Source organism: Leptodactylus fuscus, chromosome 7, assembly GCF_031893055.1.
Source record: "Leptodactylus fuscus isolate aLepFus1 chromosome 7, aLepFus1.hap2, whole genome shotgun sequence".
NCBI lineage: Eukaryota > Metazoa > Chordata > Amphibia > Anura > Leptodactylidae > Leptodactylus > Leptodactylus fuscus.
The window spans coordinates 69110145-69124331 of NC_134271.1; the positions used below are offsets into that span (position 1 = coordinate 69110145).

Below are 14187 nucleotides of genomic sequence, written 5' to 3' on the forward strand. Positions count from 1 at the left end.
TCCCCCCTGCTGTAATCTTGATACTTTTTGTAATATTCCTGAATCTTTTCCCATAATTACTGCACAATCATTATATAATCCCACAACAAAGACTCCATTGAGGACCCTGCTTTTGTAAACTATGGGACACAATCCATAATTGCATTTTTTCCTCCTTCCCGCCCCCTTCCCTTTGCTTTGTACAGCAATATAATATTCCATCAGTCACATCCCCACCTTGCAAGGCAGTCATTGATTTGCTAACATACCCAGTGCCCTTAACCCAATGCCAACCTGAAGTAGTCAAATAGCAGAGAAAACCAAAGCAAAGAGAAAATGAACTTCTTCCTTTGCTAATAAAACTCCCAGCAATGATCTCAGCCCCTTTAAGGCACAGAGTCACCATGATGATTTTTTTTTTTGCCTGTAAGTTTAATTACTGTATGCTAATTTTCATGCCTACTACGTGATTAATTAAAATCATATTTTCATAATGGTTTGGCAGTGGGTATTGTTTTCAGGGTTCTCCTAAATAGTTCATGTAAATATAGTCAGATTTAATGGAGAGGAATGCAAGATGGCATGGCAGAGTGTTAACCCCTTGGTGCCTATGAATTAGCCCCCCTCTTCTCTCTTAGCATAATATAGGGGGGGGGGGGGTGTTCGCTGTATTGCTCATAGCGACCATGCCACCCTGTGCCCCCTCCCCTCTGGCAGTGCAGGGGTTAAGGCTGTGTGTGCCTGCCATTGGCACCACAGAGCTCTTATTTACATTAAATCCGCCACAAGGTTACAGTGCAGATGAGCATCATTTCATCGCTGATGACTTGTCTTGGATGCAGGGAGCTGCGACTGGTCCCCCCTTCTGCTTAACCCTCGAGAGGACACAGACACAGGAGTTTCCCAAATAGTTTCCAGGAGCAGGTAAGGGGGCAGCTCTGCTCCAGAGTGTGCCCACCAATGTCTCATCCAGCGGCAGGTACCCTGTGCCACCCCTCACTGACTGGCAAGCAGGCATTTGTTTTGCACTAGAGACACAGATGTATTTAATAAGTCAGCATCAAGGTCAGTGCATTGTTACTTGCAGGGAGGGCAGGGAAGGATGCAGCAGACCTTGGTGCCAGGGCTCTTCTTTTGCTCCTTCTTGTGGCATGGAGGGCTCATCAAAGCTTAAATGCCGCAAGAGCTATCTAGTTGCTGTGAATTATGCCAAGACGACAATGGAGAGGGGTTTGTTAATGGTACAATGCATTTCACCTACCAGATAGGGGGAGTCAGAGGGAAGGGAATGTCTTATGATCTATATCAATGAACCCGGCTCATTCTGCCAGGAGGACGCACACACATTAGCACCCTCTGCCCAGGAGCTGCTGGGGACACTTCAGACAAGTGGGACCCCCTGGCAGCTACCCCTAGGGGCAGCACAGCCCCCCTCCTCCTTCTTTCTCCTCCTGCTCCCCCTCTCTCCTCTTCCTCCTCCAGAAAGCTAACATGAACAAGTCAATCATATGGACATGTCTCATTATTCACTGAGCTCCAGCATTTTGCAAGCATCAAGCACTTTGTCCGGGGATCTGTGCTGAACCGATGCAAGGTAAGACAGGCAGATGGAGGTCCCGGGGGTCTCCTGTGCTGGGGCTGGCTCTGGCTGGCCGTCCAGTTTTGTGACACCCCCTCCCTCCTCTGGAGAAGTAGCATTTGTGCATTTTGCATTGCATTCTTGTGTTGTGCAGGGGCCTGGTGCGATGTATATTACACTGGAGAGAGTAGCATTAGATAGCGGTGACGTTGGCACAAGGGCTGGCATGTAAAGCCTTTGAATGGCGCTTTAGCCCGGAGAGAAGCCGTGTTCAGGGCTGGAGGTGCTCTGGGTGCCCCTTTGCTGGGTTGCACCTTCTCAGGGCTGACACATTGGAACAAGTTGTCCAGCTCTCAGCCTCCTCTCTGCTGCTCTGGGGATGTTCTCCTCAACTTGTTGGGAAAAGTTGTCGGGTTTTATGTCTTGTGCAGAGAAAGTTTTGGAGAAGTGGCCGGGGGTGCCCTGGTGCCCCCTATGTGCCCAGTTGCCTGCTGTTGTGCTGGATGTGGCATGTGCCAAACTTGTGATGCCTCAGAGACCTGCCATTTTGTGTTCTCATCGACCTCCCCCTGCACAATGCTGGGAGCAAGGCAAGTGACATTCAGGGGAGGCTCTAAATGTCAGGCTGAAGCTCTCAGGTCCCCAGAGGTGGCCAGGGCTGGAGCACCTGCCAGAGACTACCATGCAGTGCAGGAGCTGGCAGAAGGATGGCTGTCCGCAGGGCACATGGATGGCATTAGTACCTATACATACATATATATATAATGTATTAATGTGCCCTGTCACTCAGCTGCTGCTGAGCCTCTTTTCACACAAACTTGTCAATCATAATTTTCATTGATACCTTGTTAGAAAATTGTTTAAGAGGTTCTGCAGTTGTCTGTGAAAGGTCATACTCAGCAAAGGGAGGGAATCTTTACATTCTACCTCTTAAGTATCCACTTAGGACTTTTTGGGGGCATGATGTAGAAATGATTTAGACAGAAAAGGATTAGTGAGGGTTGTAGTAGTTCACATACAGGAGGAATACTCATAGAAAGTAATATGTGATGAACTGTCTGGCATGGAAGTGGGCATGAAATGTGCCCTTTATAGTGGTTCTATTGTGTGCCGGGTGCCCATAGACATGTATATGATAAAATGAGGATTGTGTACAGTATGTATGAGAGGAGACGCAGCTCAGCAGCAGCATGGGGTTCAGTGAGTGATGTGGGACTGGCAGGGTGAGCTGTGTGTCTGTGTCAGGTCCTTGCAATGAGCGATTGGAACCTGCATGGAATCAGCTGCTATTGGACTCATTAGAGGGACCTGCCAGGGAGGAGACGCTGCCATGTCCTCACCCTGGTATTGTTTTGTCAGGCAGGAAACGTATATTTAGTACAGTAGATAACAAAATAGAAATCCCATGTAACCTGCAGGAACCCAGATAATCCCCCCCCCTTTCCCATAGCAGTGCTGCTCGCAGGGACTGGGTAACCTTTCATCCCATTAATTCTCTTCCACGTGGAATGAAGTTGTGTTGGGGACATCTTCACTTTTCTTGGGCCTTTATAATGTACCAAAAGAAAAATAATTTCCACAGATAGATCTAAAAATCATGTTATAGAATTACAGCACTGCAGGTAGGAGTTTGCCAAATGTAGAAGAGCTGAGTTTGCCACTGGTTACATGTCTTATCACAGTCTCTGTGGTTTTTACATAGGACTGTCAGTACACCTACCCCATTATTTTAGCTAGCACTGTGCACCAAATGAAAATGTTTAGCTCTGCGATGTCTTTGTATTTACAAACAGGTTCAGTGCCTTGTTATGTACACGATATCCAATGTATGTCTATAACCTAATACCTGTATTATTAAATATATTACAATAAACATATGTGGAATATCATGTAAATTAACCCCTTCCGCTATGTCTGTGCGATCCCCCTTAATTTCCTCCCAGGCAAGGCTTTTCCCCTGAACAAATGGCAGCTGTATAGATTTTACAAGGAGCCTGTTATGTAGAATGGATGCATATTGTCACCCTCATCGCTGACTGATGGGAGGCCATATTTTAAACTGCTGTAATTGGAAATTATAATCCTCCCTGTGAATATTTTGTCCTTTTACCTCTCTTTTCTCTCTATTTTTTAACCCGCTCATTCACTCTTTGCCAAAGTGTCTACTATAGTGAAACCTTGGCATTAACCTTTAGAATACTGTAGCCTTTTTCTCTCCTATTGATCTGGAGTGTCTGGACGCAAATAATGACTTTAACTCTTTGAGGCCTGCGGCCTCATTTCATTTTGTAAATTGAGCTGTCTGGGGTATTGTGGGGTCTTTTTGTTGATCATTGCACTAGGGGTTAAAGTTGACAGCTCTGTCTGGTGACAGGGTGGGCGTGTAGACATGGAGTGGGGTCTTTCAGTCAAGGGAGGATAAGGCTGGAGGTGGGAGGGGTAAGTGTGGTGTCTGTGTTGGATATTTCAGGTTTTCCCGCTTTTTTTTTTTTTTTTTTTGCAGTGTACTTGTAAAGCCTACAGGGGCAGCGGTTAGCAGTGCAGGCCGTGACCCCTCACACACTACAAGCCCCCCAGAGAGAGCAGCCGTCACAGCAACTTTCCCTGTCAGACTGGAGAATAGGAAGTTTCCTGTCACTGCAGGGATTTAGTTAAACTGCAACTTTTCTTCCCAATGCCCAAACCCCAAGAATTAGCAGGCAAAATCTGGAGTATTTATAGGAGTGCGGTCAGAAGGGACTGATCAATGGAAACTGCGGGGCAGGAATAATGCAATTTATATATTTATTATGGACTAAGCTCCTATTAGGCAGGAGTGACAAGCTAAAGGAGGGCAAGACAGGCCTGACAGCTCCATCACAACAAATGTCTCATGATAGATGTGACCATGAAATTTGGGTGACTTTTTTCCTGTAGTATTGACCGTTTTCATTATTTTTACCAGTCATAGGATGGGAACTGCATAGATTTATATCAGCCACACTGGGTCTCTATGACTCTGCTACATTTGTATGACTATATGATAATTATGGCAGATTTTATAATTATTTTTTTTATTTTTTATTGATATTTTTATTGCACATTTACATAAAATTGACTAGATGTGTGTATTAATATACTGCACACATACAATTACATATACACACATACATCTATATGTACCATGTATGCATTGATATATATATTTTTTCATTTATTGGCACAATTACATGTATACACAATTACTTTTATATGAACAGACATCTTTGCACAGCGTGTATTGTTATACCCTTGTACACATATATATGTCTACTTTGCATACATGCATTCATCTAAATACTCCACATACTTACATAAAGACACACACACATATATATATATATATATATATATATATATATATATATATATATATATGTACTATGTTTTGATATGCGTGCATACACTAATATAAACTAGCATACAGTGCATCTATATTCACTATATACACACACTCCCTATGTACGATATATGCAAACGTATTCATACGTAATATATATACTCAAACATATGAAGACGCATGCATAAAGAATACATATAGACATATGCTTTATAGGAATACAGGCACTTGTATAAAAATACACTTAAGTATATAAGTAAGAATCACATTTAAGGTTGCGTTTGCCTATTGAGTGTGCATGAGTATATACTTGCGTATATACATGATAGCGTATATGATTGATAGATGGGTAGATTAATAGACATAAAAACATTTCTTTTTAGTAGACATTTTTTTTCTTGCCGTCTTTTAAGGACACTTTCCAACTTAAATATGAGGAGTGCGGCCATCTCTCCGGCTTCTGACCCTTCATTTTCAGAGATATTTTTTGCACTGGAAACAAAATAAACATTAATGAAACCCCTTGTGTTCTTGCTAGCACTGGTGACTCCTGGCCTGCCATGTAGTCTTACACATTAGTGACCAGCCACAAGTTCAGCCTTCTCTTCCACTTTTCTTTCGTGTAAGTATTTGCTGCGGGGACTTTTGGGTTATACTTTTGGGTGCCTTGATAAATCTGACCCCAATTGGATTGCAAATGATTTTTGTTTGATTTTTCAGGACATGGTTAAATTCTTTCATACAATTTATCTGTTACAATGTTTTGCTTCAGATAAATAGACGTCTATTGTTCTGGTTTCGCCCAGTCAAAAGATTTCTGAGTATAGGAGATATAGTTATGTCTACCTTACATCAGTTTACTGCATCTCTCTTCTCTCTATGTATCTGTTTCATATCTCAAATCTGAGTGTTTATCAGCATGTTTACATGTTATTATCATTGTAATATTTCCATAACTATTATTGCAGCCAGTGAGGAGCATTTTTAATATTGTAATTGTGATTTATCTTTGACTTTGTAACTTTTTAAAACTTACAGATGCATCAAGTGTCTTTGAACTGAATTTTATTATCATAAAGTACTTTGTCCCGATCCAAACTTGTCTATCATGGATTTTTTCGCGTCTTGTTTGTTTTTTTATTATTATTACCTTTACCTTTTTCAATAAAAACTCGTACCGCGTCTGTAGAACCTGGGATCAGAAGTCCATATTTATAGTTCTCAATCCTTTGCTTCTCAGTCCCCATGCAAGTGTTCTGGTTAGAGCTTAATTTCTTCTTATTGCAAAAGTACTGTCATCTGAAGGTCTCAATGGTTTCTCAAGGGTTAAGATAAGGGACATATACGTAGTGGTGACATCACCATTGACACTCGTCCAGGGCAGAGGATGGTACTGATCACTGATCTGCTACTACAGCCCCACTCCCTTCTGAATTCTGCTTACTGCCTGGGTTGCCTTATAATATATTATTGTTATTTTTGGAATACATTGGACCCGTCCGGCTGTCAGATTGGTTTGGAGCTTCAGTACAATGTGAGTACAATCGAATTTGTAAAGAGCATGAAAAGTGCAGGCAGGATCTTAGAACTTTCTTTGAAACTCTATATCTTTCTGGTTCAGTCTCTTACTCTTTATTCTGATGGGGGAAATGGGTTCTAAAATGTTTGTAGTCAGTTGTCCGGGTTATATTTTATTTCTTAATTTATTTCTGGCCTTTTTTTCTCCATGTTTTTCAATTTTTCTTAACGTAGCAAAAATCATAACTGTAAATATTTTGTGTTAAATATTGATATGTCGTATACTTTATTCAAGCGGTTTATATGGAAATAATATGTGGATCTTTCAGTAGTTATACCCACTATAGGTATTTGAAGCCAGGCGATGTTGTAGTTTAGTTTTTGCATGATTATTAATGATTTTACGACTCAACTATTGTTCGACTCTGTCTTTGTATGAATACGAATGCAACTCGTCTATATATAGATGTAGCAGAGCTGAATTGGTTAGTTAAGTTTTACTTGCAGTCCTATGTGAAATGACAAAGTACACTATATGATAGCACTGTGACTTTTGCTCAGTGACATAGTTAGCTCTGCTACATTCTTATATAAGAATATTTGCTTGATGATGTAATGGTAACAGATTTTGTAGAATTGAGCTAAATTTGTCATATTTTGCTTTAATGCACCTTACGTTGGAGAGGTGTAAGTTTACCAGGAACCTTATGAAGAGACCAAAACTTATATCACATCAAGTTGGCTCTGCTATATCTGTATATGCTGAGGCCTTCTAACAAGACCTAAAAAACACCCTACTTGCCTCTCTTGAATGACAGCTAAACTCGGTGATCAGAGAGTTAATCAGTTGAAAGAACTTGTATTATTTCATCACCAGTGAGCAGGAGATGATCTGTGGAGCTCCGGTGAGGTCCCCCATGGAGAGCCGTAATCCTGCCCTACCTGCTCCTGCTCCTGTTCTTCTGCTGGGTCTAGGTGAAGCTTTAATAGAGACATTTCCTGTTCTGTGCATCATTTATGATGTGGTCTATGTAAAATCAATGTTGATTGCTGCAAGCTATAATTTGCTCCATTACTAATCCGATTGTGTTTTTCATATATTCATACTAAAGCAAAAACTGTGCACCCTGAACGATGACGACGGCTATCCCTATTATTTAGTGGAGCCCTGACTGTAGTAATCCGCATCGCCCTTTAAGAATGATTTTGTCTTATGTAATGGGGTTGTTGGTGTAGGTCCAGTGTGCAGTATGTGGTTTTTAGGCTAAAGGTATATTGTATCAAATAGCATCCCACCCATGAGTGACCCTATTAAGTGGTGTTACCACTCGCTTGTCCTCAGCAAAATGTCTCAACCCAAAAAACAATATATCCCCTCTATTTTTAAACATGATCCCATAAAGGTGGCATATTACCTTTCTATATGAGCCATACGCGCCCATTAACCATCAAGACAGCATACCGACACAATTGTGACTCTATCAATATAGCATATCTCCATCCCATGCATGTCCCCATATGACAAAGTTATACCCCCATTGCTACCATACTGCCCTCATCACAAATGACTCACTTAAATAATATATATCCCTCCTCTCCATTAATCCCCCTTAAAATAAGGCATGACTATAGCCAAATCATGTATCTTCTCCTATTAAAGTAGTATATCCCACTCTTCAATAAATGTCAATCAAAATGGCATACTCCATCCAATAGTAACACTATAAATATAATAAAATCATTTCCTCCTTTTTCCAATATTGACCATATTAGAATTACATAATCCCCCTTTCCACTAATGACCCTATGAAAATAGCATACCCCCCTCCCCTTTATACCCTAATGAATCTGAATGCATAGACCGCTCCTCATCTCGCCCTCTCTGCCTTCGCTCGGTTGAATATTGCTGCACTCTCTTTTATAGAAAAGTTAATTATGGAGCCAGTCAATATTTTTTCTTACTAACATATTCTTTGCATTTAAGTGTTTGCCCGGGCAACGGCAGATTAATCAAAGTGTTTTAGGCTAATTGTTGAGCAGGTGCATTAAACAGGAAATAAATGCATGCATTATAAGGAAGGGGCTCGGCACAAAGGCAACATCTGCACTTCAGGGGATTCTGCGTATTTATATATTTATTTAATTAGCTTCTGTCTGAAAAATTCTCAGGAATCAAATCTAAGCTGAATGTTCTGGGGTGCCAGTGACCCTGCTGCTGAAACCTGGGGATGGCCCTTTAAAAGGAGATCCGTAGAGTTGGAGTGAGTGCAACGTGGGGAAATTGTTATTCCACTCTAGTGCAATCCATATCTCACCTATCAAAGGTTTCCATGACAATCACGCTATTGCATACAGTAACATTTGTGATTCCGATGCAGAAATTATAATATTTTAGTGGCAGGAGCTTTTATAATCGCTACTCCATTGGCTGGTGGTGTTTGTAGGCTGGGAGATGCAAGAAGCTTCCTGGGTCTGTCTTTGATAGGAATTGTTTAACATTTAACACGCTGAGTAATGTGTATGGAGCGGCGATTGTCTGTGATTATCTGCACCTATTGACTAGACCTCGATGGATAGATGCTGATGTAGTGGGGCTGAGTTTGTCGTCTGGCACGACTCATGCTTTTCCTATTGTATTACTGTAATTTAGGCCACTACAATACACATGCAGGTCTGCTATACCTGTGTATGTATGCACACTCGGGCACAGACACATACATTCACTTCTCACTTACAAAATTGTACAAATTTAAGATTTTTCGGAATGTTGGAATTTGAGGGGCAGAGATTTTTCTGTACATTTTGTTATTCATTCTGTTATAGGTGTCACTAAGACATAACTGTACAAAATGCCAAACCATGAAGAACTCTTGACGTCTGACCATAATGGAGGGAAGTTTTCTCCCTGGGGCCATAACCTGATCTGAGAGATTCTCAACCTTCAAGTACTAAATTAAAGGAATATCACTTGAGCTACCTTCAAGTGGTTATTCTTACTATAGAAGACCTAGTGACCCTTATCTGCTTTTTACAAGATGTTCCATAATGGCCTTAGATATGGAGTTCTGTAAATATATGGGACATGAGAAGAGCTTAGGCTGGGTCAAGTCGTGCGAATGTAACATTGTCTGGTATATGACATGGGGTGTTTCTCTATAGTCATATAGTCAGGGCTACAGTCTTAGCCTACACTGAGACACAACCTATTTTGATGGTCTGCTAAAACAGCTGCATTAAAGTCACTGTACATGAATGGGAGAATTTTTTTTTAAAGGTTCGTTTTACTGGACCGTCAAAAAATAGGTCATGTTCTATTGTTGTCCGTTTTCAAACATCCCGAAATACAGTCAAATGTATAAGGGAAAACGGGTGCCTCTTGGGTGCAAAATGGTAGTGAACATTATACATTTTTCACAACCATTTTGCACAACGTTCATGTGAACCATAGTTTTAGCCTTTCGGAGTAGAAAAGGTTTGGCTATTAGCTCAATGAAGCCTCTTAGAATTGTGGACATTGGACATATGCACCTATTATTACACTTTGGTTTCAGCTGTGGTGAAGACCCTTACCAGGATCACTACCATGTCTATGGGAGTTCTCATTATCTACTGAAAGTGCTGTAAGAGTCTAGTAACTGGATCCTATAACCTACAGTGTAATGTTTACCCTTGATGTATGACCTGTAAGAATGTTTTACCTTGCAGAGTACTATATCAAGTACATGGAATTGATTGGGCCTTCCTAATCAATTTACTGCATTGTCTTTCTTTCCGACTATACACAGTAAGTTCTGTTCTTAGTGTAGGCTTTACCTTTGAGAAGTTTAGGGTTAGAATATTGGACCAAAGTAAAGGAAGGTGTAGAAATAAGTTTTCATATACTCTGTTGTGGAATTCTGTGTCAATTGTAAGGATAGTAGCGCTCTATGATCCACAGTGGAGAGCCTTTATAAAGAGGGAAGACTCAGTATACCATACATGGACAGGTTGTGAGAGCTGTGTAATACTTAATTTCACCCGTGGTGAATGATACACTTGTGTCTGGGTTTTCCCATAGATTATAGTTGATCACTTGGATCTACAGCAACAGGAAACAATGTGATGTCCCAAGTTGTCACTCCCAATATGTAAACGTCTTGTGATGCCGCCATTACTTTTGCACAAGGATTTTGCCAAAATGATTTTATATGGAAGATTCCAAGGTTCTTTTTTAATGATAAGGATTGGAAACTTTGTATAAACTGAAATGTTTAGTAACATCTTCATCTAAATAACACCACGAAATAACTGGCAAGTATGACAACCAATATGACCACCATTGCAGTGGTTTGTAATGTGGACATGGTGTAGCTGTTGCAGAGGTGTTCACCTCTTGTATTCTATGCGACTTTTTAAATTCTGAAAACACGTTCCATTTGTAACTTGGCTTAAAAATGTTCCCTAAATCTTCCACCTACAGAACTGTAAGCCATTTATGAACACACACAAATAAAAAAGACAGTAAAAGTAAAGTAGTCAGGAAAAATAAAAATCCCCGTATGATAAATCTGCCCCGCCGTGTGTGTCACTACATATATATTTCCTTAGAAGATATTATCACTTATATCTCTCTGATATGATCATATATCTCTTGCATGGTCACTTGTAAGGGTCTATATAGAAGACTCAAGTTTACGCACCCATGTTTCCTCTTTTTGATTTTCGACAATGAATACATCTTTTCCTTATTTATGCAAAAAATAAAAAAATCGCAATAAATATTCGTTGAGTTGAAGAAGTGGCTCTGCAGATGCCGATGTTCTCTTGAAAAGTTTCCTCTCGTCAGCTCCTCCGCTGAACATCTTGTTAGCTATGCAAGGATGGGAAGAGACTCATAAAATGACGGAGAGCGGCTTCTCAACCTTGTTAATTTGAGATAATCAACTTTTCACAGACTATTAAGAACTGTCGCTTTAAGATTTTGCTTTAACGCGCAGACAATAAAGTCCGCCGATACTTGTAATTAACAAAGACTTAAAGTAAACAGAACGTCTCCATCTTTAATAATACTTTGTTTTCTTTTTGTGGTGGGGGAAAGTGGAGCGTTTTCCTGAATAAAGCCTTAATTGGATATTTTTATGTTAAATAAAGTCATTTTTAGCGCTCCTCTCGTAAGTGTCAGGAAAGCGATCCAAATTATGCATTTTTTTTCTTACTGCTCTAAAAATAAAACATTGCTGAAGGGATTTAGAGCCATTTTCTGTCATAGACAAGATAGAAAACATTGCAATCAGCCTGACAAGTCGTATACTTAGTCCTGGTCTCTGGTGATTTCAAATGACCAAGATGCTTAACCTCTATCTGCAAAGCAAAGGCCGAGCTGGAAAGGCTGATACGTGGTAACGAACACATCGCATCCCGTCAGCTGCACCCAAGGAGTCTTGTTTGTGGATGGATGATATTATCTGTATAAAGATGTAGCAGAGCGCAACGCGTTCTGGTAATGACAAAGTAGAACTTTAAAAGAGGGAACCTTCACAACCCATATATACACAGCGCAGTGTTCCTTTAACGGAGAACTTGAGCGAAAATGATCTTCTGATAAGTGATACATAGGAACTGTGATCTCAAGCCAAGCCTAAAATGTTCAGATTGACTTTGCATTATAGTGAGCTCAAAACCCTTTCAGTAGACCACTCCATATTAATGTTGGTTTGCTCAGAATGTTGCAACGGGTATTAAATAAAAAATAGTTTCTGAGTATTGTCAAAGGGCTTTGAACTATGTGAGCCCTGTCATTTTGGAAGACGGATAGGAGTTCCCCTTTAAGGGCAGAACACTAGTCATCATTCCTTCTAAAGTGTACAACCTGCTATCTGTGAGGTGCCAATATTACTAACTGGGGGTGGTGTACTAAGGCACCTTCTGCTTGCGGTCAGGCCTCGTTCACATCTGTGTTGGTAATCTGTTCGGGGAGTCCGCATGGGGACCCCCTGAACGGACTACGCATTTGCAAGAGCTGTGCAGTGATCCCCATAGACTATAATGGGGTCCATGTGCTTGCCGCGAGATCGCGGCAGGGAACATGCGGACTGGAAAGTACTTCATAATCTACTTTCTTGTCCGCATGATTCATGCGGCCAGCACACAGCAAGCACATGGACCCCATTATAGTCTATGGGGTCCGTGTGCTTTCACTGCACACCGTTTGCAAATGTGTTTGGTAGTCCATTTGGGGGGGTCCCCATGCGGACTCCCTAAACGGATTACCAAATGCAGATGTGAACCAAGGGGCAGTGAATAAAAACGTTCCACTTTACATCCAATGGATGGAAACCTGTTCTGACTATGACTGGCTGATATAAATGCTCATGTCACTGTACAATCCATGCACATCTGTTAGTGGGCAAGGAATCGGATGGGTTTTCAATATCAGAATTTTTATATACTTTGACAGTGAAGTAACATTGGAAATGTTTGTCAACTGAAAAAAATATGAGATTAGAAAGTTGCAGATCTTACCAAAGAGTTAAACGACAAATTACACGCTGCTACATCTGGATATCTACTTAATATTTCTCTGCGGATTCTATATGTATGCAGGGTTTTCATGTAGAATTCCTTAATAATTGCTTCTGATTAGTCCAGGGACCTTGAAAACTGCTCCAAATGTGAATTTGAGGTAAACTTTCATGTAACAGTTTCCACTCACTGATATGTACGGTTATTGGATATGAGTTGTAGTGGAGATGATTTTGCAGCTGTCAGTAGGTCTAGTATGAATTAGACCACACATGCAGGAGCTTACCGTATGGACGGCAAATAAGCTTATTCACCGACATCAGACATTCACGAATAAGTCAAAGGGAAGACTAAAGCATCTTTAAACAATCTATGTTACCTATGTCTCCACATTTGGATGCTATTCTATTTGACGTGTACTGTAAAAAAAACTTTCTACATGAAAAGTTCAGTTACTCTATAAATACTTACATTGTTCCTCAGTTACATCTTGTCTTGTACTCCAGAGCTGCACTCACTATGCTGCTGATGGAGTCACTGTGTATGGTACATGCATTATATTACTCATCCTGTGTTATTTTCCAGAGCTACACTCACTATTCTGCTGGTGGAGTCATCATATACATACATTACGCACAGGCTTCTGGAGCATAATACGGGTTGTAACTCAACTTGTTATATGTAAGTCGGCAAACTGTAAATAGGCAAATTATCCTTGGATATGCTCAGCGCTGTCCAGGCTTTAGTTGTGCTCCTCACCCTGAATTTCTTCAGTCAGTTGCCTGATCCCCCACTTTGAATTTGGAAGATCCTCTCAAAGCATCCCCTCTGCTCCATAAGATTGCCAGGTTCATTACTCTTGGGTCTCTAAGTAACACCCTTCTCTGCATCTCTGTCCAGCAGAGGCTCATAGGTTGCTCACCTTATACAGGTAAGTAGGGAATGTTGGTAGATTGCAACTCTGAAGTATAATGCAAGCTGTAACTTGGGATCAACGCAGGATAAGTAGTGCAATACGTATACACAGTGACTTCACCAGCAGAACAGTGAGTAAAGCTCTGAAATATAATACAGGCTGTAACTCAGGATAAGTAATGTAAGTACACAGTGACTTCACCAGCAGAACAATGAATACAGCTCTGAAGTTTAATACCAGATGGAACTCCGCATCAGTACAGGATAATTAATTCTATGTCTGTACATAGTGATTACACCAGCAGAAATGTGAGTGCAGCTCTGGAGTATAGTACAG

The 14187-nt window shown here is 40.7% G+C and overlaps 1 protein-coding gene across 5 annotated transcripts in view; it reads left to right on the forward strand.

The window, feature by feature from the left end:
• Positions 1-772: 772 nt before the first annotated feature.
• The window catches only part of ZNF536 (zinc finger protein 536), a 460947-nt gene continuing 447532 nt past the window's right edge, over positions 773-14187 (forward strand). For 4 of the 5 annotated variants that reach the window (XM_075282089.1, XM_075282095.1, XM_075282090.1 and 1 more), the window contains exon 1: positions 985-1573. The gene's annotated coding sequence lies outside the window, so the exon portion shown is untranslated. Of the gene's footprint in view, positions 904-984; positions 1574-14187 lie in introns of those variants that run through there. The other variant, XM_075282092.1, reaches the window with a different exon arrangement.